This window comes from Chionomys nivalis, chromosome 5 (assembly GCF_950005125.1).
Source record: "Chionomys nivalis chromosome 5, mChiNiv1.1, whole genome shotgun sequence".
NCBI lineage: Eukaryota > Metazoa > Chordata > Mammalia > Rodentia > Cricetidae > Chionomys > Chionomys nivalis.
This window is the reverse complement of record NC_080090.1, coordinates 11,865,001-11,888,866: the sequence shown is the minus strand read 5'-3', so window position 1 is coordinate 11,888,866 and position 23,866 is coordinate 11,865,001. Positions and strand designations below refer to the sequence as shown.

Here is a 23,866-nt window from a genome sequence, read left to right as displayed (position 1 = left end):
TCTGAGGCTCTCTCTGTATTCAGAGGATCACAATGTAAGGCAGAATCCAGATACGTTCTGCCTTTCTGCACACCACAGATCTTGGCTCAGTCATGTGTGGGTGGACGTGGGACCCAGTGTGCAGCCCGAGTGGCAAGGGTGACACCCACTTTATTAAGAGATAGAGGTGCTTGACTGGAGCCCCACATTCAGCCCCTGTGATGGGGACCCGCTGGCTCTACCTGGAAGGGCACTGTTGAGCTGTGGCAGGGTAATTTGTGAATAGCTCCTGACTGCATAGCCTCCTAGCTGTCCGTGGGTACTCTTGGAGGTTGTGCACGCTTCTGGGGCTCCCTTAATGAGCTCCTTTTGAGGTTTAACCGGAGTACATTCTATTATTTATAGCGAAGAAAGCTAAGATAGTGCCTTACCTGATGGGCAGGGGAGACGATGTGCTCAGCAGGGGGAGTGCACGATCTTCGGCGGGCTTCACCCATCAGCTGCATCGATTCCACACACCAAAATTAAACCAAATTGCAGCTATTTTTTGCATCAGCACAAAAAACTTCCTGTGAGATGGAAAGGGCATGAGGTCAGGCACAGAAGCCCAGGGCTCGGGGCTGCCTGACATCTCTTTGCTGCTGTGGTTTTTGTGCAAGTCACTTCTACTCAGGCCTCTTATTTGTGAAACGAGAGACTTCTGTCAGATAAACCATAAGGTTCCTTCTGATCGGCCCCTGGTGAGTGGTGTTGGCGCGTCTAATATTAGCATCTGTCCAGATCTGTGCCAGCCAGTATGCTGGCTCTTAATTCCACGTGGCTATTTAAATTCAAGTTCATTACAATTCAGTGAAGTTACCATGATATTGTGATGGAATATGGAATAGATATTTGGTTTCTGCCCCTGGTTTCTAGCACAAAGCCTTTAAAATCTTTGTAGATGCGGGCACCAGGAAGACCTTTGTTCTGAGGTTTTGTCTTTGAGCTCAGTCCCTATGTGGATCTGCTAAGACCTCTGTAACTCCCTGAGAGCCGGGAGTAGGACTCAGCTTCTGAATCCCTTAGAAGCTTCTCTCATTCTAATGAGGGGAAGCTTAATAGACCCACAGACAGCCTCGGGATGGGGACCGGTTGCCAGGGGAACCAGCCATTAGTGTAGAGGGCTGGGCCTTTCAGCCTCATCTCGTCGTCACCTCCACCCCCAAGCCTTGTAGGAAGCTTTGACACTTGCATGAAAGGAAAAGGGTTCAGGGGTTCCAGGTTGAGACGATAAGACTGGGCACTGTGAGGGGGTACCTGGAAGGTGGAGTACCCAGAAAAGGCTTAGCAGTTCCCAGCCCCTCCTGCTGTCATTTCTCTATGAGCCCTTCCTGCTAGCCTTACAGTGAACCAGTAAAGGTATGTAGGGACTTCTCTGCTTCTGCGAATCATCTTGGAAAGTCAGCCAGACATCTGCAGGTATCTTGAGAATTGCCAGTGTTTAGCTGGTCACTCAGAATCACTGGTAAAACAGGCAGCGGCCTGTCTATGGCATCTGGGGTGGGGACTGCCCTATGAGGCCAAGCCCCGAGCCTGTGGGTACTCACTGTCTCTGGGTGTCTAGTTTCAGAACTGAATTAGAGGCTGGGTCCTGGAGATTAGTCAAGTGCCCCGTGTCAGGGTGGATGCTGGGCTGGCAGTTCCTCTCTTAGCAGGACAAGCTCAGAAGCTCAGGTATGAAGCTGCATTTTAAGTGCTCTGTAGCCCCAGCAGCTACTGCCTGTCCTGTCAGACAGTGGATAAGATGCCTGTGTCGTCACTGATGGTGCTCTCAGGTTCAGGCTACAAAGCAGGCTTCTACTTCCCCCAGAGACACTGAGGCTCTGCTCCTTGTCCAGATGCCATTAAAATTCCGAGCAACCACAAGTCACTGGCTTGTCCCACACAGACACTCCCATCTTCCCCAGAAATCTCATTCTTCTCCTGCTCAACAAAGCTGCACCTTGGAATTATTTAAGAAAATCTTTTCCATTTTATATAGTTAGCTTTTTTTTTTTTTTTTTTTTTTTTTTTTTTTTTTTTACCCTGGCAAAATGCTTGACAAAAGCCACCTAAGAAAGGCCTATTTTATCTCATAGTCTGAGGATGAGGAGCCCATCCTGGCAGGGTAAGCCATGGCTGCAGGAGCTAGAGACGGCTGTCACATGTCACCTTGTATTCACAGTCAGGAAGCAGACAGACAAATGCTGGCTCAGCTCATTCCCCCTTTTATTTAGTCCAAGCCCCCAGTCTAGGGCATGGTGCAACCCATAGAGAGGGGGTTGGTTGTTTCCCCCTCGGCTAACCCAACCCAGGAATTTCCTCACAGACCTACCCCAACGTTTGTCTCCTGGGTGATTCTAGATCATATCACGGTGGCCACAGCCACAAACTCCTACCCCATTATATCTGTAGTTGTGCCATTTCTACCATTAAATGTTATTCACATCCACCCTGTCTTCTTCATTCTGTTGGGGACACCTAACCAGGGCCCTTTCAACCTCTCACTTGCCCTCTGGTGTGAGTCTTACCTGCAGTTTCTTCCTTATTTCCAGGGCTTCCTTCCATCCACGCACAGGAAAGCTGGGTCAAATGCATTTAAAAGCGCACACAAAGCTGGTTATGAGTGCTTTGCCATTTGCAGATGCTGCTAACAGCTCTCCCAGCCACCGTAGGACACGCCCTCTGTTCTCTGAAAAACATCTTCACATCTTGTTCCCACTTTGTCAGGTGACTGTAAAGGTCCAGCTGTCCATATCACAGGACACTGGCCAAGGGTTGGAACTGGGCCTGGGGCAGGCCTTTGGGGGGTCCACAAGGACTTTGGGGTGACATGTATAGGGAAAGCATATTCAAAGCCCCATGGTGGGAAGAACAAAGGTACATTCAATTCAAAAGAGTCTGAAGACCCATGACGGTGTCCCAGGACCTAGGAATGAAGAAAAACACAGAGCTTTGATGTGACAAGCATGAGGGATAGGAGCCCAAGTGCTCATGGGAGCTTTGCTCAGAACTGGGTCTACAGGAGCCATCTGGCAGAATGATTATCTAACAGTCCAGCTGCTGCTCATCCTCACCCAGATGTTCTGTGAGCTTGTGCTCCCCCCACACCCCGTTTTGCTCTTTGTTGGCCAGAGTTGATCCTGTTGCCTTTAGCTAAAGGCCCCCAGACAATGTGTGGCTGTCATATATACATGAGGTAGTGCAGTGAGCCACTCTGCTCTTCCAGCTGCTCGGTGCTGAAGGGGACTGCTTGTCTCTGTTGAATTACAAGACAGACAAACTTGGAAAAGCTCCAGCTCTGGAAAATTGCATGCAAACTATGATAGTCTTTATGACAGAAATGGGCAAATCACTCTCCATGCAGCTTTGTCCAGAGCAGGAGGAAAAATAGTAACAATTCTCATGATAGTGTGAGCACAATTGAAAAGTTATAGCGAGTTCCTAGGAAGTATTTTAGTAAGTGCCAGCATTTGTTTTGAATGGTGCAGGTCATTTGACAAAAGGGAACTTTCTCTCTCTCTCTCTCTCTCTCTCCCCCTTTTCTCTCTCCTCTCTCCCTCTCTCTCCTCTCTCTCTCTCTGTGTCTCGTGTGTGTGTGTTGTGTGTGTGTGTGAGAGAGAGAGAGAGAGAGAGAGAGAGGGGGAGGGGAGGGGGAGGAGAGGAGAGGAGAGGAGAGGAGAGGAGAGGAGAGGAGAGGAGAGGAGAGGAGAGATGAGGTGGACTGCCTAGTCTTCAACATGGGAAGGGGAACACACTATCAGTTTGTCTGAGCTTGAATGGTGACCACAGTGATCCTTGCTTTGTGTTGTGTTCACACCAGTTTGGGAGGACAGTGTTCATACCAGGGTCTTGGAGGACAGTGTTTATACCAGGATGTTGGGAGGATGGTGTTCACACCGGGGTGTGGGAGGATTATGTTTACACTGGAGACAGGAGGGTAGTGTTTATACTGGGGTCTGGGAAGATGGTAGTCACGGGGTGTGTGTGTGGGAGGATGGTGCTCACACTGGAATCTGAAAGGACAGTGTTTACAGTCAGGTGTGGGAGGATGGTGATCACACCAGAGTGTGGGACAATAGTGATTTCTGTGCTTCGTAGATAAGCACGTGCCTCTACTGGGTCCACAGACAATAGGCAATGGATTTCTGTCTTCTAGCACGTTCCACTAGTGAACTTTGGCATCAGAGGCTTTTGTGGAACAATATGTTAACATATAAGAGAAGCAAATGTGGGTTGATAAAACTTCTTGTTCCCAATCATATATGAACTATGACAGGTAAGGGGTTTCTGTCACTCTAGAATATCGGTATTCAGAAGTATTTGTCAAACCAAAGATGTGGAGGCTCCTTAGCCTGTACAGAGACTGTGGGCTTGAACTGTCCCCACACTGTTTGAGAGGTGAGGCCAGTTTAGGAGTGGAGACTGATGCAAGCTTCAGAAAGGGGAAGAGCCTACCAGGTAGTGTCGAAGAACTCTGCTCGAATCCTCAGAGTACCACGGACAGACAGGTCGAACCTGTCATGTGTATCATGTCAAGTTTTGGGGTGGTTTTGTTTGTGTGAGACAAGGTTTCATGTAACCTTGGATAGCCTGGAACTCACTATGTAGCTGAGGCTGGCCTTGAACTCTTGATACTTTTGTCTCTGCTCCCCACTTTTAATTGAAATTATTTTTCATATAATATATTCTGATCATGTTTTCCCCTCTTCATCTTCTCTCCAGATCCTCCCCCATGTCTCCATCCTTCCAACTCCATGCCTTTTCTCTCTCTCCTCTCTGTCTCTCTCTCCCTCCCTCCCTCTCTCTTAGGAAAACAAAGAGGCAAATTAAAAGAAGAATTAAACAAAATGAACAAACAAGCCAAAGAAACAAAGCATAAGAAACATAGACAGATGACAGAGAGATAGACAGACAGACAGACACATACACAAACCCCATAAAAACAACAAAACTGGAAACCATGATATACAAGAAAAGACCAGTATGGTGTTTTATTTTTAGAAAATGCCTAAACAAAAAGTCTCCAAAAAATTACATTTGAGTTCATTTCATGTTGGTCATCTACTGCTGGACATGGAGCCTGCCCTTAAGTGTGGTTCACAGTCAGTGAGACTCCCTTGGAAAAGCTAATTTTCCTTTATGAGCTGTTGTCAGTTGGAGAAGTGTCTTGGTTAGGGATGGGAGTGTGTGTCTGTTTTCCCCTCTCCACGTTAGGGCCCCATCTGGCTTGAACCGGAGCAGGCCCTGTGCATGCTCTCACAGTCTGTGAGTTAACACGTGTCCACCCCTGTGCATGCTCCCAGCTCCCACAGTCTCTGTGAGTTAACACGTGTCCAGGCCCTCTTGTGTCTGGAAGACTCTGCTTCTTTGGTGCCATCCATTCCCCCGACTCTTGCAATCTTTCTGCCTTCTCTTCTGCACCCTGAGCCCTGAGGAGAGGGGTTGATGAAAACATCTCATTTAGGGTTGTGTTCCAGGATTTCTCACGCTCTGCACACTGTCTAGTTGTAGGTCTCAGTGTTAGTTCTCACTACTACAAGAGGAAGCTTCTCTCATGATGGCTGAGTTCTGAGATGCATGGGTGTAGGCATATTAAAGAGCATAATAACAATGGTGTTAGGAGTCATTTTATTGCTACTTTTTTTTGTTTGTTTATTTTATTTTATTTTATTTTTCCGAGACAGGGTTTCTCTGTAGCTTTGGAGCCTGCCTGGAACTCCCTCTGTAGACCAGGCTGGCCTCGAACTCCCAGAGATCCGCCTGCCTCTGCCTCCCGAGTGCTGGGATTAAAGGCGTGCGCCACACTGCCCGGCTATGTATACTATTTTTAACGATGCTTGTACTGTAGGTTTTCGTATGACCCCTCGAATAGCCTTTGTCAGCTGCCCTTCCTCTCTTCCCTCCCCCTTCCCCGACAATGCCTCCACTTCCCCAACCACTGGGGTGACCTGTGCACACCACCATGCAGATAACAGCAAAATCTGGGAAAGAACATGAATACCCAAATGGCCCCCTAAGTGATGGTTTCTGCTGTTGGTCCCCTGCCCATCAGTCTGCAGTGTCACTGCTTCTAGGACAGGAAGTCTTCTTATAGCTCTGACTCTGCACAGACACTCAGCCATGTCTGGCACATTTGACTATAACGAGCCATGTCCTGTGGACTTCGGCTCCCACTCAGTCAGGGCAAAGACTAGTCAGTGACGGGGCCAGTGGGCTCTGTGGAAAAGATAGAGTCCTGAGTACATTCTGCATGCCAAGCAGGGCTCCTGGATGCTCCCAGGAGGATCCCAAGGGAAGTCAGACCTACAGAATAAAACAACAATAGAAAGAAAGAGCAATTAGCCCAGGACTGACTTCACTTGTGACCAGGCCGTTTGAAATAGAACCACTCAGAACCTGACATCTGTCTCTAATTGAAAGGTTACTCGCAGTCAGTCTGTATGTGTTTGTTAATACAGAGCCGATTGCAGTGAAATCCATTTTGGAAATTAAAATAGGTAATTATTTCTGACCTTTAAATCATTTTAAGCAGAATAATGATCTGGAAAGCATTTAGCTGAGGAAGCTCATCTGATTGCACAGGCAATGATTCTGTGGGAATGAGACGCAAACATACATTATCTCCGTTTGCACTAGGGTTGCCAGGTGCTGGGGAGAGGCTTAATCCAGCTCATCTCGAGGCCTGTGGTATTTATGCTCTCACCGAGGCTCGCAGGCCAGAGAGTCTAGGCTGGCTTTTCTAGACTGTCTTTGTTCTTGGACATGTGACTTCTGGTTTGTAGGCTCTGCCACTCACTGAAAAGTGTTTTACAGTGTAAAAGCCTCTCCCTGCTCCGACTCTGCCACTGTAGGGTTTTTACAACTTGACCACATGGACACACTCTCGTTAGCACCCAAGCAACCCCAGAACCGTGGTCCTCTCCGGACTCCAGGCCAGAGCTGCCTTCTCTACTGCAGTCTGGCTACAGGCAGAGTACCATGAAGGCCAGTGGTGGGATAGAATGGTAGGGGCTTCTAAAGTGTTCCATACAGTAGCTAAAGAGGAAAACAAGCATTCATGGCCTAACCGGAAAGATAAGCCTGTTAGAACATGCCTTCCTCCAAGTCTTCCTTAGCGGTTATAGGAGGCAGAGGGAAGAAGGTTACGGGCATTATGGGGGATAACTTAAGAACTGTGGTTCAATCAACCAGTGGGTCATTGGTCTGACTTTCATTTTTTACTAAATTTTGTTAAGCTGATGAGAAATTAATCCTGACTCTAAAGAAAAGAATGAAGTAAAGATAAAAAGAAAAGCTGTAGCTTAAATGAATCTGACCACATAGCCACATTGTGTGATATCACCATGGGGAAAACGCACTGGCTCCCATGTCCCTGGGGGAGACAGGAGAGTAGGGACCCACTGGGGATCTAGGAGTATGAGGCTGACAGGAAGTGGAGAACAGCCCTCGGCAGGGGCTGGCTGCAAGCTCTGCACTAAGGATGCCCTCTGGCTGGTCACTCTGGTGTGTCACGGGGACACTGCTGAGCAGGCAGCTGTGGCTCCTGCATGGCACCCGACCTCATCCTGGCTCTCTGCTGGCTCACATGGAGCCTAACAGTTGTGGGATATTTGTTTAGCTCTGTAAAGATGTGTTGCACTTGTTTAACTATATCTAAGGCACCTGATTGGTCTGATAAAAAGTTGAATGGTCAATAGTGAGGGAGGAGGTATAGGCAGAACTTCTGGGCAGGAAGAACAAGTAGGAGGAGGAATTTAGCTCCAGAGAGAAAGAAAAGAAAAAAGAAAGGAGAGACCAGGGAACAGCCAGCTAGATACAGAGGAAGAAGGAAAGAAGGACATACACAATGAAAGAAAGCCAAAAAGCCCCAAGGCAAAATATAGATGAATAGAAAGATTAAGTTAAAAGAGCTAGTGGGACAAGCCTAAGGTAAAATTGAGCATTCATAATTAATAATGAATCTCCATGTCTTTATTTGGGAGCTGGTTGGCAGTGCCCCCCCCCCCCCCAAAAAAAAATCACAACTATATTTGGTACCCAACGTGGGGCCCAAATTTCCACATAGATCCTGAGAAAGCTGAAAAACAAAAACTAAAAACAAAAAGTCATAACAAAAAAAGATATGGCTCCTTTAGGAGGTGATGCTGTTCAGTAGAGCATTTGAGCAGCTTGAACGCTAAGTAAAAACAAACTAAGTCAAAATGACTGCCTCAATGCAGGCAACAACTCTTTAGAACTGGGGTGGTTAAATGCAGCTCTCAGTTAAACAGTTTCCAGTTACACTCAGGTCCCAGTTAATTAAACTCTGCTAAGCTGGCTTGGCTCTCATGGACTGGACTGAGGAGGGGACAGAGCCAACCTCAAAAGCCCCATAGAGGAGGGCCTAGCTGCTGCTTAGCAGTTTAAGGTTTGGCTCACACAGTCAGGGAATGTTATAGGCACACAGTAAAACAGGCTCAACTGGAAGCTTTTAAACAGGTTACACTGTGTATAGGTTCTTAAGAAAGAAGAAACTGGATATAAACAGTCATAGGAAAAATAAATAGTTTAAAAATAATTAAGTAAAGTCTTTAAAGAAAGAGTAAAGGAAAATAAAGAAAAAAAAGACACATAAATAGGGGATGTAGACTATTCTATCTGAATCCCATGTGGTGTTGGATAGTAAGTAGACGATTCTATCTGAATCCCATGTGGTGTTGGATAGTACATAGACTATTCTATCTGAATCCGGTGTGGTGTTGGATAGTATGTAGACTATTCTGATTCCTTTGTGGTGTTGGATAGTATGTAGACTATTCTATCGGAATCCCGTGTGGTGTTGGATAGTAAGTAGACGATTCTATCTGAATCCGGTGTGGTGTTGGATAGTATGTAGACTATTCTGATTCCTTTGTGGTGTTGGATAGTATGTAGACTATTCTATGGGAATCCTGTGTGATGCTTTCTTGACTCTGATTTTTTTTTTTTTGCATGCTGATGAGCAAACAACAGCCACTGAGAGACATGGGATTGTAAAAGGATCTGCTGAATTAAACCAGCCTGGATACTTTAGGGGTGTTTTAACTTTAAAATGGAATTCAGAAAATGTATTGCTTTGGGGGAGAGGTTATGCTTTTGTGTTCAAAGGAAATGAAAGGCTGTGGAGTCCTTCAAAATTAATAGAGACCAGATTTGATTGGGGAAGACCCCCTGAAAATCTGTAATTCGAAGCTTGGGTCGTGCTATGGCTTTAACCCTCAGCATGTGTGTTCCCATGGTCTCTGTTATTGGCTTAGTATGTTATTCCTGTTTGCCTGTTGCTATGCTACTCACAAGAATTCTCCCCAAGTCCCAAATTCTGAAGTGAAATTTTGCTATATTTCTCATCCAGGTATAGCTTAAGGCAGAAGGGACATGTACCCCACACTACACACACACACACACACACACCATTACATATATGTCACAGTACCACTCTACATATTACAGTCTGAAGCAGCCTGGGTGCTGCAGTTTACCTGTGGCATTACTCATCCAGTAGCCTGTTCCCCCACCAGAGAATACTATCCAACACCACACAGGATTCAGATGGAATAGTCTACATACTTACTATCCAACACCACAAAGGAATCAGAATAGTCTACATACTATCCAACACCACACGGGATTCAGATAGAATAGTCTACATCCCCTATTTATGTGTCTTTTTTTCTTTATATTCCTTTACTCTTTCTTTAAAGACTTTACTTAATTATTTTTAAACTATTTATTTTTCCTATGGGGAAAGGGTCACGAGCATGTGCTCCTCAGGTCACAGACGTTTTACTGGATGTTGCTGGCTACCCCTGTGGGGATAGGGTCACAGGCACAGGCTTCTCAGGTGAGACAGACTGCGGCGCACTCCCTGACCAGCAGGGAAGGACAACCACGAGTCATGCTTTATTGGAGCATCTTGGTTGACGGGAGAGCGGAAGCGAGGGGCCCCGAGCGCCAAGCGCGGCTGCTTATATAGGGGGTAAGGGAACGAGTGGTGTCTGGATTGGCCGATGCGCGCCTGCCGATGCTCCTGGCCACGGGATTGGCCCTAAGCACATCATCGCCACTGCGCATGCGAGAGGCACAGTTCCACTGCATTGCCTAATATGGAATTGTTCACCAAGTGAGGCCGGGGCCAAGTGCCATCTTGTAATGGCGGCCACTTGAATCGGCTCCCAGCAACAGACGTTTTACTGGATGTTGCTGGCTACCTGAGTGCCAGCAACCAATGAAGGTAGCTGATGTGGTAAATCCTTCCTAATGATGGGAGGGGCAATTAGAGCTTTGTAAGGTTCTTAGCACTCAGCACTCCCATAGAGTCTGTGAAATGCCTAAAGGCACATTCTGGGGTGCTCATGTTTATCCCAGCACCCAGATCTTACCACCTCCCACCCCCTTACGCCTGTCACTTTCTGAGCTGTTTTCCACAACTGTCCCTGGTATATGGAGTTCCATAGTCTACACCGGCCATTTTATCAGATGGGCTGTGCCACTTCTGTCCATCTTCCTGCTGGGCAATCAGCCGCTTGTATGCAGCTGGACAGCTCAGACACACTGGGTCCAGCACCACCTCCATGTAGGTGCGTGCGTGCGTGCGTGCGTGTGTGTGTGTGTGTGTGTGTGTGTATGTATGTATGTATGTGTGTGTGTGCATGCACATGTGTGAGGGGGCTGGGGAGTCAGAGAGGCAACTTTGGGCATCTCCCTGCTGCTGACTGTATTCTTCATTCTCTGGCTGAGCTGCCCATCTGCCATGGAAGACACCTCTGCCCTCGGAGGAGGGAACCATCTCTTCTCATTCAAACGTGAAGATCCATGTATCTGAACTAATAGCAAGTTCATGTACCTAGTAATTGAGAGACTAGCAAAGACACCTGCCAAAGAGTTGCCCTACAGGGGTCATTAAGTTGGATGTGTGCTGTGACATGGTGTCCCTTGGCTTTGTCACCGATGACATTTTAGACAGATTGCTTCCTTACGTGAGAGGCTATCCATGCTGGTTAGCTTCAACCATCAATGTGATACAGCTTAGACTCACCTGGAAGAGAATCCTTAAAAAATATGTTTTGATTTTTTAAAGAATTTCATACTTGCACATAATTTATTTTGATCATATTTGCTTCTACTCCTCCCCTAACTCCTCTCAGGGACACCCTGAGGTCCCTTTAAACTTCATGTCCTCCTCTCTCACTCCTTTAACTCTCTATGTTTGTGCTGCCCAAATGCTAATGCATGTGGATCTAGTCACTGTAGCATGGTTGACCTTCCAGGGGCCACACCCTTAGATGGAACTGAGGCTCCTTTCCCAGTCATCCATCAACAGCGGGGAGTGGGAACTCATGAGCTCCTCCTCCACCATGCTGGAATGATGACTGGTTTAATCTTGCACAGGTCTTAAGCAGGCAGCCGCGTGTTAAAAGTTCATGGGTGCATTGGTCCGTCCTGTCATGTCGGAAGACACTGTTTTACCCCAGTCCTCCCAGACCTCTGTCTACAACAATCCTTCTGCTCCCACTTATGTAATGATTCCTTAGCCTTGGAGGCAGGAGGTGTCACATAGGATATCCATGTGGCTGAGCACGCCATGGATGTTTGCTTTCTTCACTTAGACCAGTATGAATTTCTGTGTTAACCCCCGTGCACCAAAAAGAAACTTCTCTGATGAGGTCTGAAGCTGTGCTCATCTATAGATAGAGAGATGAATTTAGAGAACAGTAAAATAAAATATTATTTCTATTTAGCAAAATAGTAGTAGTAGGTTCACTGCTAGAGACTACATGGGGTTTTGGCCAGATTTATAGTACCTGACATGTGTTTCCTCCTGTGGACTGGGTATTACTTTTTTTAAAAAGCAGTTGGTTACCCCATAGCATCCAAGCCAATGCTGCATCCATGGGCACACTGGTGTCTTGTACAGAAATGTTTGCATATGTGAATCTGTAGAAAGCCTTTGATGGAAACCCTCTGGGGTGCCCACTCTGAGCCCTTTTATTAGAGAATCATCAGGACCAGGGAAGTGAGGCTTTTGACACAGGACATGCCCCAGCTCTGCATTGCCATCTCCAGTCCTACTGACAGATCTAGCTGTGGGTATCACTCAGATGTTGTTATGACTTAAGGTCTGCCAAATGAGAGGGGCTTGGCCAGCAATATTCTTCTTCAAGGATTTTGGACTGAGAAGATGCCATGGTTGGGGTGAGACTTGGGAAAGGAAGCCACGGTAACCATAAGTTAAACAGAACACAAACTAAGATTCCGGGAGAGGCAGGAATGTAGAGAAGGCAAAGGCGGCTGATCACAGACATCAAAGAAAGTACCGGGCCCTGAAAGAAGCAGGGAAGCTAGATGGGGAACAAAGCGGCTGTCTTGGTTTCTTCCTGGTTACCCCAAACCCCCATCATTATTTGAATTCTGCCCCATGCCCTTAAGATGAATCCTCCCAGACATGAGGAGACACCTGTCCCTACCAGCGGAGGAAAGTTTTTTTTTTTTTTTTGGTGTGTGTGTGTAAGGGTTTCTTAGGCCACACCAGACTTAGAAAGCCACCTGTAACTGGGAAATTGTTGGAGTAAATTCAAAATTACAAATCCTATTGTGAATTGTTGGGGGTGTCGGCTTACTCTTGGGACTCTCATTTGTCACTGACTGGTCAGCTAGAGACCGCTCTGTCGACTTAGCGGTTCTAATAATACAGCAGCACACAGAGGCATCTGGAGAAAGCAGAGCAGTAAAGACTGTTGTTGGGGATCGTTAGTCCTAATTTAAGTAATAATAATCCTGTAATCATAAAAGATGTTCTGGAGCAGACTCTCTCCCAGGTAGCATTTATCATTAGAATTATAATAGCAGTCTTGTCTAACATCAGATGTGGAAACCTGTGAACATTTGGACCCTGTTGCCCAGGGAGATAGTGGGGTATGCCAAATCACCAGTGTGGTTTTCCTTACTGGGACAAGTAGCTGGTGGTTTCTTCACACATATACACATGCTATGTGTACAGTATACACACACCATGTGTACTGTGTAGATATGTATACTCTGTGTGTTTATTTCAGGAAGTAGTGCTTGTTAGTGAAAATAAGCTTTGTTTAAAATAATCAGATGATGTGAGTGACGTTTCTAAGGAGAGCCACAGTAACGACTAAAACTAGGCACCCAGCAAGCGTAGGTGCAAAGACCTAGCAAATGTAGTGACTAAAGAATCTAGAAAGCTTAGGCACTAAGAACTTAGTAAACTTAGGGACTAAGACCTAGCAAATGTAAACTCAGAGACCAAGAGCTTGGCAGGCCTAGGCACTAACTGCTTAGACAGGCTTTTTCTCACCAGATCTTCCATTGAGTCCAGTGGGGAGGGTGTGAGGGTTTTGTAAATGAGGATCTGTCAGGTTTTATGTGGATGCAATAGTTTACATGGGCCCATTCTGTTGTCTGAGGTTTTCTGTCCTGCCTGTTTTCTGTCCTTCCACCAGGTCCTACAGCTGTTTGGCTCCAAAGAAAATCATACAGAGGTCTCCAGAAGTTATAAACTGATTGGCCTATTAGCTCAGGCTTTGTATTAGCTCTTATAACGTATATTAGCCCATTATTCTTATCTATGTTAGCCACATGACTCCGTACCTTTTTCAGCGGGGTAGGTCACATCCTGCTTCTTCAGTGTCTGGGGAAGGACTGCAGGAAGAACTTCCTTCTTCCCAGAATTCTCCTGTTCTCATTGCCCTGCCTCTACTTCCTGTCTGGTTGTCCCTCCTATACCTCCTGCCTGGCTACTGGCCAATCAGCATTTATTTAAAACATAATTGACAGAATATAGAATTGTCCCACACCACACTGTGGTTACTGTATTGTGAGTCAGCTGACATGACCATAGTGGGTGTCTTAATTCTTTCTGTATGCACTGGTTGATTAACAAAAATCGTTGGAAAGATGGCCGTAAGGGCCAGTCTTTGTTGATGGGAGAAGTTGCTTCCGTCTGGCTGGACCTTGTTTATTCTCTGCATTCCCTCCCTATTCCATTCTCCATGATTTCAGGAGAATGGATTTAAAAACTATGGTGATTCTGACACCACACTGTTGCTTAAAACACTCTAGGTGCCTTGTGGATAAAGACATGATTCTTTCCATTTCCAGCATGCCGCATGCACACGGTGTACATTTTATATATACATGTTTTGCATGTGTGTGGGTGCACACACATGTGAAGGCCCAAGATTGTGGTCAGGAATCCTTGTCTACTGCTCTTCTATCTTACTCACAGGTGCAGGACTCTCACTCAAATCCAGAGCTCTTGGATATGATTGGCCTTGCTAGCCAACTGCCTCTGAGGATTATCTCTGCCTTAGAGGCTGGAATTACAGGTGGATTTCACGACTGCCCCACACTTTGTGAATTCTGATGACAGGAATTTCCATCCTCATGCTTGTGTGGCAAGCACGACACCACTGAGCTGTCTTCTCCATCCCAAGGAGGCATTCCTGAGCTGACCTGTGAGCCTCTTCCTGGCTGAGCCTCCCTATCCCTTCCTACACACCAGGCATTGTACATTCCCCATCCTGCAACTGCTTAGGACTTCTCTTATGGTTCTTTTTTCCTAATTTTAAAACATAATTAATTTATCTGTTTATTTTACATCCCGACCTTAGTTTCCCTCCCTCTCCTCTTCCCATTCCCCCCTCCCACCTTCCCTTATCCCCCAATGCACTCCTCCTCTGTTTCTGTTCAGAAAGGGGCAGGCCTCCCATGGGTGTCAACAAAGCATGGCAGATAAAGTTGAAGTAGGACTAAGCTCCTCCCTCCCCCGCCCAGTATGAGGAATAGGTTCCTGGAAGCCAGCCAAAGCAGGAGTCCCACAAGTAGATCAAGCTACACAGTTGCCACATGGACGTAGAGGGCCTGAGTCAGTCTCATGCAGGCTCCCTCACTGTCTGTCTAGAGTCTGTGAGTTCCTATGTTTCTGTGAGTGTCCTTGTGATGACCTTGGCCCACCTGGCTCGTTCAATCATTTCTCCCTCTCTTCAATAAGATTCCCCGAGTTCTACCCAGTGTGTGGCTGTGGATCTCTGCATTTCTTTCCCTCAGTCACTGGATGAAGACTGTGATGACAATTAGGGTAGTGACTAATCTAATCACAGGATTTGGCCAGTTCAGGCTACGTATCCACATTGCTATGGGTCTTATCTGGGGTCATTGTAGATTTTGGGAGTTTCCCTTGCACCAGGTTTCTACATAACCCCAAATGCGCCCCACACCAAGATGCCTCTTTCATTACTTCCCTGTTCTATCGACCCCCAACCTGATCCCTCATTTTCCCATCCCCCCAGCCCTGGTGTACCCAGAAGATCTCTTCTATTTCTGCTTCCCAGGGAAATTCATGTGTCCCTCTTTGGGTCCTCCTTACTACTAGCTTCTAGGGGTTAGATTGTAGCATGGTTACCCTTTACTTTATAGTTAATATCCACTTATGAGTGAGCCCATGTTTGTTTTTCCAGGTCTGCGTTACCTCACTCAGGTTGATTTTTTTTTTCTAGTTCCATCTATTTGCCTTTAAATCTTCTGGTGTTATTGTTTGTAATAGCTGAGTAAATACTACATTATACAAATGTACCACATTTTCTTTATCTATTCTTTGGTTGGGGAGTATCTAGGTAATTTCTTGGTTCTGGCTATTATGAATAATGCTGCTATGAACATAGTTGAGCAAGTGTCTTTGTGGAATGATTGAGCATCCTTTGGATGCATGTCCCAGAGTTCTATAGCTAGATCTTGAGGTAGATTGATGCCCAATTTTCTGAGAAACGGCCATATCTATTTCTAAAGTTTTCATCCCACCAGCACTGGAGGAGTGTTTCCCTTGCTCCACATCCTCTCCAGCATAAATTGTCATTAGTGTTTTTGATCTTAGCTATTCTGATAGATGTAAGATGGAGTCTTAGAGTCGTTTTGATTTACATTTCCCTAATAGCTAAGGATGTTGAACAATTTAAGTGTTTCTTGGACATTTGAGATTTTTCTGTTGAGAATACTCTGTTTATCTCTGTGCTTCATTTTTAAAGTAGATTATTTGTTTTTAATGTTTAGTTTCTTGAGTTTTTTAAAATGTATTTTAGAGATCAGTCCTCTGTCAGATGTTGGTTGGTGAAAATTTTTCCCATTCTGTAGACTACCATTTTGTATTATTGACAATACAGAGCTTTAGTATTAAAAACAACATGATATTGGCATAAAAAGACAGGTGGACCAATGGAATCAATTTGAAGAACCTGACATAAATCCACATATCTATGAATACCTGATTTGTAACAAAGAAACCATAATTATACTTTGGAAAAATGAAATAAATGTCAACAAATGGCACTGGCTTAATGGGTTGTTGGCATATAGAAGAATGCAAATAGATCTCTACCTATCCCCGTGCACAAAACTCAAGTCCCAGTGGATCAAAAGACCGGAAGGTCTATGCAGTGCAGACTGTGTGTGCTTTGCTTTGCAAGATAAGCACTTGCCTGCCCCTTCATAGGCTCCTCCCAATGTTCATCTGAGGGTGCAAGGATGCTGTATGCCCAGTTCATGCTGTGTGCTCAGATCATGCTGTGTGCTCAGGTCATGCTGTGTGCTCAGGTCATGTCATGTGCTCAGGTCATGTCGTGTGCCCAGTTCATTCCGTGTGCTCAGGTCATGCTGTGTGCCCAGTTCATGCTGTGTACATAGCTCATGTTGTGCACCCAGTTCATGTGTATGCTCAGTTCATGCCATGTGCTCAGGTCATGCCGTGTGCTCAGGTCATGTCGTGTGCCCAGTTCATGCTGTGTACATAGCTCATGCTGTGCACCCAGTTCATGTGTATGCTCAGTTCATGCCGTGTGCTCAGGTCATGCCGTGTGCTCAGTTCGAGCCGTGTGCTCAGGTCATGCCGTGTGCTCAGTTTGTGCCGTGTGCTCAGGTCATGCTGTGTGCTCAGTTCGTGCCGTGTGCTCAGGTCATGCCGTGTGCTCAGGTCATGTCATGTGTTCAGTTCATGCCATGTGCCCAATGCTCAGGTCATGCTGTGTGCCCAGTTCATGTGTGTGCTCAGTTCCTTTCCTCCTCCTCCTGGCTCAGACTAGCTGCTTCTTAGATTGGACTTGTTCTCACCCACCCTAATCCCTCAGTAATTCAACCAGCAGATCCAGCTGGCCTTCTCCCCATGTCTTCTGAGCAAAGGGAACGCCCTGGCACTTGACACAGGTGGCCAAGGCTTGTCAGAATGTTATCTGAGTGCTGAGGGTTGTGGATACAATGACAGAAGTCATAGAAGCAAGATTACCAATGTGGTCTGGGAAAGCCGGGAGCATTTCAGGGAGGTGACGAGGGTGGATGTCAACACTGGCCACTGATGTCCCCAGGTTTGTGGATGGAGGGGTATGCATTGCTGGGAGGAAGCCACGGATGCAGAGGTCTAGAGATGGAGAGATGCTGTGGGTTTGGGAAAACAAGGTCCAGTGAAGCCATGTGGTGTGAGGACAGGTGTGAGGACAGGGAGGTTCCTTAGGGACCAACTAGGAGCCAAGGCTTTGTCTGTTCACCCACAGTGTGGGGTTTCTCTTTGCCTTCACATACAGCATTAACTGTGTGTTTCCCCGATGTGGGAAGTGTGTGCAGCTCGGATGATACAGATACAGCACAGAGATGCATGAAGTAGTCAGGCAGTAACTATGAGAAGTGCCTGAGTCTTCAGATGAAGGGGGTACTAGGAGGACAGGTGTCCCAGCAGTCATCCTGAATGTTCAGGTCACTGGACTTGACAGTGAGGACTTGAGGGTAAGAGGGGAGAGGAGAGCTAGGTCACTTTGGTAGCAAGAAGGGACCATGTTGATTGCAGCTGAGGCCACTGTGGACTCTGTCACATGGTGGCAGATGTCTTAGTGGCCAGGAGTCCTCAGGGTGGTCAGAATGTAATACACATAACTAAATTTCATAGTTCTCTGTTATTTACTCTTGATGCTGGCAGAATCCCTGACAGGAGCAACTTGAAGGAGGTAGGGTTAATTCTGTCTCATGATCCAAGAGGATACAATCCAACATGGTGGGGAAGGCATAGTGACAGCCTTGGCTTATAGCCGAGGCAGCAAGAGGTTACCTCCATCAAGGGGGCGGTAAGGAAGCAAAGAGGTCATGGTATGACCCCTAAGGCCTGCCCACTGGAGACCCACTCACTCCACCCGAGTGTGAGCCAAGTCATGGAGGTGGCTTATCTCAAGTACGCATAGTTCAGCAGATTGGCTTCCAAGCATCAGGATCAGCAGCCCAAATATGAGATACTTATTCAGGCTGGGTGTAGACCACTGTATGGAAATGTAGTGTTTACATGAAACTGAGCCTCAGAATATTCTAGAGAAGATGCCGAGGAGACAACTGTAGGTTCTGGGCTCTCATCTCATGCTTGTCTCAGAAGTCTTAGGTCTTCCTGAGTCTCTTTAGTCTTCAAAGCATTTCCATCCTGTCCTCTGTGCCCACATGTGGGCACCAAGCAGAAGGAGACTGGGGACACATGCCAACGCACACCTGGAAAAGGGGCCAGGTCACCAAGGCCAAGCAAGGATCTGGGAACTGCTCTATGCTCTTGGTGTCTGTAGTGGCCTAGAAGTCCATGCTGGGCAGACAGCAGAAGGTGGGGTGCTTCAGCGAGCTGGGTTGTGGTGATCATAAGGATAAGTTCTTTGAACGAACGAATGAATCAATGAATTAATGAAGAGCAACCAAGACCCAAGCCAGGGACCTGGAGGAGGAACTGTGTCATAGTGTGTCTAGTGAGGCAGATGGATACAGAAGTGGGGGATGGGCACCCGGCTGAGGCTTAACATTCCTGGCACATGCAGATTCTGATTCTCCTTGCTGTTTTGGGGACCAGCAGTGACCTCATGCTGATGCCCCTCCCAAGCATGTAGGAACTACTGCTAGGCTAGCGTTGGTTTGGAGCCTGAACTGGATTAAAATAAGGACTCCTGGGACCACACGATGGGGCATTTTATGACTGCCTGTGCTGATTACACCTGCGAGTTCTGTGCACTTGGCAAACATGTTTACTCTCCTGCCTCTTACCCCTTCCAGCCCAGCTTATGTCTCTGCTCCTTCTTGAAGTCACACTCGGATCCCTTTTATCTGAAACCCCTCAGATGCCTGCTGAGCCATTCTTAGGCTTGCTTGAGTTTCTAAGCACACTGTAAACAACTTGAGGTTCAGAGGTGCGACTGGTTAATACTCAGGCGTCCAACAATACAGGAGGAAATGAGATGAGCTTGTGGAGTTGGAAAAGCACGTTGCAGCTTTTGGTCTGTTAGCTCTGCCTTTTACCCAGTGTGTGGTTGGGTGAGCTGCTCCAGCTCTCTGAGCCTCGGTATTCTCAGCAGTGAAATGGCACTATGGATGCCAACAGTAACACTGGGATGCAGGCTAAATGCTCTCAAGTAATGAGCGTGCCAGGGAGTGGCTAATCTCAAGTGGGTAAGAACTTCCAAAGGACAGGGACTCAGTCAATCAGCAAAATGCTTGCCGTACAAGCCTAAGAACTTGAGTTTCGATCTTTCAAACCCATGAAAATAGAAATTCAGGCAGATTGTGGCTCACTGACCAGCCAGCCCTGTCCAGTCTGTCCAGTAAGGACAGTGCAGGCCAGTGAGAGACCTTGCTTCTGGATACTGGGGAGACAGACATGGCACACTGGAAGATGGCAGTTCAAAAGGTAAAATGGGAAACCCTGTATGTGGATGAGGTGTTTAATTTTAATTGGGCATGTTAATTAGGCGAGGCAAAGGAGGCTTCAATTGTTGGGCACCAACATTTCAATAGCTGGATCTTGGTAGTCAGCCTCAGGAGGAGGAAGTGTTAGGGTCCCCAAATCACCCCACAAAACAAAGACCACCACTCACGTTTGCAACCAGCAAGAGCGTTGTTTATTCCAGCATGCTGGAGTCAGCCATCCAAACAGCAAAATGGCTGCAACTCAGAATAGAGCTTGCAGGCTCCTTTTATAGACAGCCAGGAGGGGATTAGGTCATTCTGAACATGATTGACTGGGGCTCCTTTTCCTGCTTTGACAGGGTGTAGAAGCCGAGACTGAAACTGGGACCTAACAGGATGCTGAAACCAAAACTGGAACTCAGGCATAGTGGGGCCTGGGACCAGGAGAAGGTTAGCCTGGTGCACTGAGGTCCCTCAGAAGACTGGGGCCTGGGGCAAACACACACACATACATACATGTATATACACACACATACATGTATATACACACGTGCATGTATATACACACATACACACACACATACTGTGATGGTTTGAATGAGAATGGCTCTCATAGGCTCATATATTTGAATACTTGGTTCCTAGAACTGTTTAGGAAGGATTAGGAGGTGTGACCTTGTTGGAGTAGGTGTGCCACTGGAGGTAGGCTTTGAGGTCTTAAAAGCTTTTACCATCTCCAGTTAGCTTATACTGCCATGTGCCTGTTCAGGATGTGAGCTCTCAGTCACTGCTCCAGCACCATGTCCGCCTGCCTTCTCCCATGCTCCCTGCCGTAATGGACAGGGACTCTAGCCCTCTGGAACCATGAGCCTCAAATGAAATGCCTTTATAAGTTGTCTTGGTCACTGTGTCTTATCCCAGCAATAGGAAATAACGCAGAGATGACACAGAGGGGCACAAGGGTCACAGGTGGTAAAGGACCCTCTATTAGCCACAGTTCCATTTACAACAGTCACCTCTCAGCTTTCCCCATGATCTGCTAGCAAATGTCAATCCTATGGCCATCTTTAGTACTGCCTTGGACCTACGAGGGGTAGCCATAGTGAGAAAAAGTGAAAGTCCACAGTACTGCCTTTACCCAGGAGCAAGCAGGTAGCATCTGAAGAGGCCCAGGGCACAGAATTTATAAAGCCCCAGAGCTTTCAATGAAGGGACGGTCAGTCTTCTTGATGCCACCATCTCTGCCTCATCCAGCCACTGAAATCCAACAGTACAGAAATACATATTTTGTGAATCCTGACTCTCAGGACTCTGTGGGCACTGCACAAGCTTGGAGATGTCCCTTGTTGAGTGACTGACTCTTCTGAACAGCAAGCTTATGCAGTGAGACTGAAAGAGAACCAGCCTAATAAATTTTTTATAAGCGATGTTCAGAAGACAGCTGTGAGTTTTGTTGTCTGTGTTTTAAAAACCATGTTTCAGAGTGATACCTTGGGAGGGGCGGGGGTTTGGTTCTGCAGACAGAGCAATGACAACTTAAGGAGATTGATGTTGTTCCCATCATTGTTCATAATAAAACTTTATCATCCCAAGGAACCACTAAATCAAAATGCCAGGAATCCTCTTGCTTATAAGAAATTTATTAGACCAATTCTTTTTCAGTCTCAAGTCATAACCATTTTAAATTTTAAATGTCACTGCAGCACTAACAAAGGGTTTATTGACAGGAAACAAATTGTTTTCTGACCCAGCCTGCTTTGGTAGCCAAAGTACCTCCCAGAAGCCTTTGCCTTTGTCAGTAGACACGGAGTCTCAGAGAGGCAGGCTCGTGGCAAGGCTAGCATTGGTGCATGTCTGCAAGGAGAGTGTGACAATTTTACTCACCCTCGAGGCCATCACTTTTACCCCTGGGCTGTTATTCTCCACTGTGGACGAAGTAAGATCTGATAGGAAAGGAGTGTAGGGAAAACTGAGCTTGTGGGCAGTGGGTTAAAGTCTTCGTCTCCGTGTCCTTGAGACAGCCTGTGAGTTGGACGAGACCACCTTCCCTCTCTAGATTAGTTACTAGTGTGGCTGCCTCCACAGAGGGCCGTGCCTTGGATGAGGCAGCTCTCTGGGATTAGAGGCTCTCTGAAGCCACCTCTTCACCAAGGAAGCAAGCAGAAACGGGGGCTTGACAGATAGCATGCCAACGTGCCATGCTGTGTTCCCCTTGAGAATCTCAACTGGCTTCCTACCCTCTACCCTGTTCCCTTTGGAGTCTGATATCGGTGTTAATGTGGCTGTCTCCCTGTTGAACTGTGAGGGCAGGATGTGCCTTCTCCTGCATCCGATACCACACTGTTTAGTGCAGTATCTGGCCTTGTTATGAACATGAGGGCTGCGTGTAGTTCTTCAGTGATGCTGAACCATCTTGTCTCATTTCTGTACACCTCTCAGTCCTGAGGCTTCACGCTGATCAAGGAGAGGAAGGTTGGAGATTTAGGCTTTGAATGTTTCTTGCTTCTAAGACCTTCATTGCCCATTAGGGAGTGGATGCTAGGATTGATGTCTTGGTCTGCATTAAGAACAGTTGCTTTCTTTGACAGGGCCCTGGCTGAACTCTGACGTTGTGGCCTCCGCATCTCCTTGCTCTTTAGCTGGTAACTGTCCACTCCTCACACTCTGCCTTTAGAGATTTTGAAAAGTTTTGGGGCCTAAGAGGCTATGCAACTTCCCTGGTCTTAGGAACTTCTCAGTTGGATAAGATGTCAGGCTTTCTTCCATTGAGATGCTTCTGGGATCCTAGGAAGATACATGTACGAAGGCAGATGAGAAAGGCTGCCGGGCTTGAGTTAAATGCAGGTAACCCCACCCAGCAGCACCCCCCTGTGTGTGGACTTCACAGTTCACTAGACTGTGGGCTTCACAGGCTCCCTGAGGCCTCCTGTCTACCCTCCAGAACAATCCCAGGCCAACACTGTCCTCTGGGGCAGCACTGAACACTGGCCTTCCAGGACTGGCTTAGTCCCCTGCAGCGTGAGCTTCTCTAGGAGGCCTAGGCTTCGGAGCTCAGAGCCGTTCAGTGCAGGCACCCCCACTTCTCCCCACACTTTCCCACATCATGCCTCCTAGCTTCCTCCCACTCCTGTCTGGGATTGATGTGTTCTGAAAAACAGTCCTGAAATTATTCTCATCTCTGGATAAAATATTCACCATCTTCCAGATCTTTATTTTTATTGAAACGTCGAGCGGCGGCAGGCTCTGTTTATGCAGCATTGCATCAGGTCCTGCAAGGCCTGCAGTGAGCTTACAGAACCCAGGGCTGACAGGGTCAGAACACCAAGGCAAGCCAGGTAGGGGGATGACAGAAAAGCCATGATAAAGGTGATGCGCCCAGGAGGTTGGTAATTGCAGTTCATTTCTTTGCTCTGTCTCACCAGTGACCTCTGTAGTGTCTGCCACATGCGTATAAGGAGGGGTTCAAAGCAGCCAACAGTCACTTGCTTTCTTACTTCCAGGACGACAGCCTGGCTTCTAACCCAGGAAGACCAGAGGCTGTTGGATGCCTGCTGTCTTCTGAAGGGGAGCTGTGTCTAATGTGTGACTATAAGAACATGAAGTCAAGAGAGGTTTTCCTTTTTGTCCAAGGAAGGTAGTGGGCCCTGTGCTGTGTTCTGAGAGTGGCTGCCCAAGCTCCTTGAATCAGGATCAGCCTGACCAGCCTCCTACCACTTCCCTGGCCATGCTGAGGGAAGTGTTTAGGGGTTAGGGAGGCAATTTGTCTGTAAATAGAAGATGTTAATCTCCTCCATTTTCCATCCTGGGGCGGGGAGAGACACTAAGAGACTAAATCATGAGTTCTCGGGTACCTCTCCCTGTCCGGTTAAATCATGGTTCCCTTACTTTAGTCTTTGAGGCATTGAATTTGCACACACCCAAGGTCACCGTGGTTCAGAGGCAGGATTAGGAGAGAGGAGAATGAAGGTCTGACTAAAGAGTCATGATCAGGAAGTCTACTCCCAGACCCTTTGGCAGCTGGGCTGGAACATAAAAGGCACACGCCTGTTGTCTGGGGCCTATGGGAGGTGGCTGGGTAAAGCCAGCTTGCAGGTGTCTTTCCTCTGGCCCATTTCTCTCAATTGCTAAAAAGGACGTT

The 23,866-nt window shown here is 47.0% G+C and overlaps 1 protein-coding gene across 1 annotated transcript in view; it reads left to right on the top strand.

The window, feature by feature from the left end:
* Positions 1 to 23,866, top strand: part of Hhat (hedgehog acyltransferase) — a 233,252-nt gene that overhangs the window by 113,812 nt on the left and 95,574 nt on the right. The window lies entirely within an intron of this gene.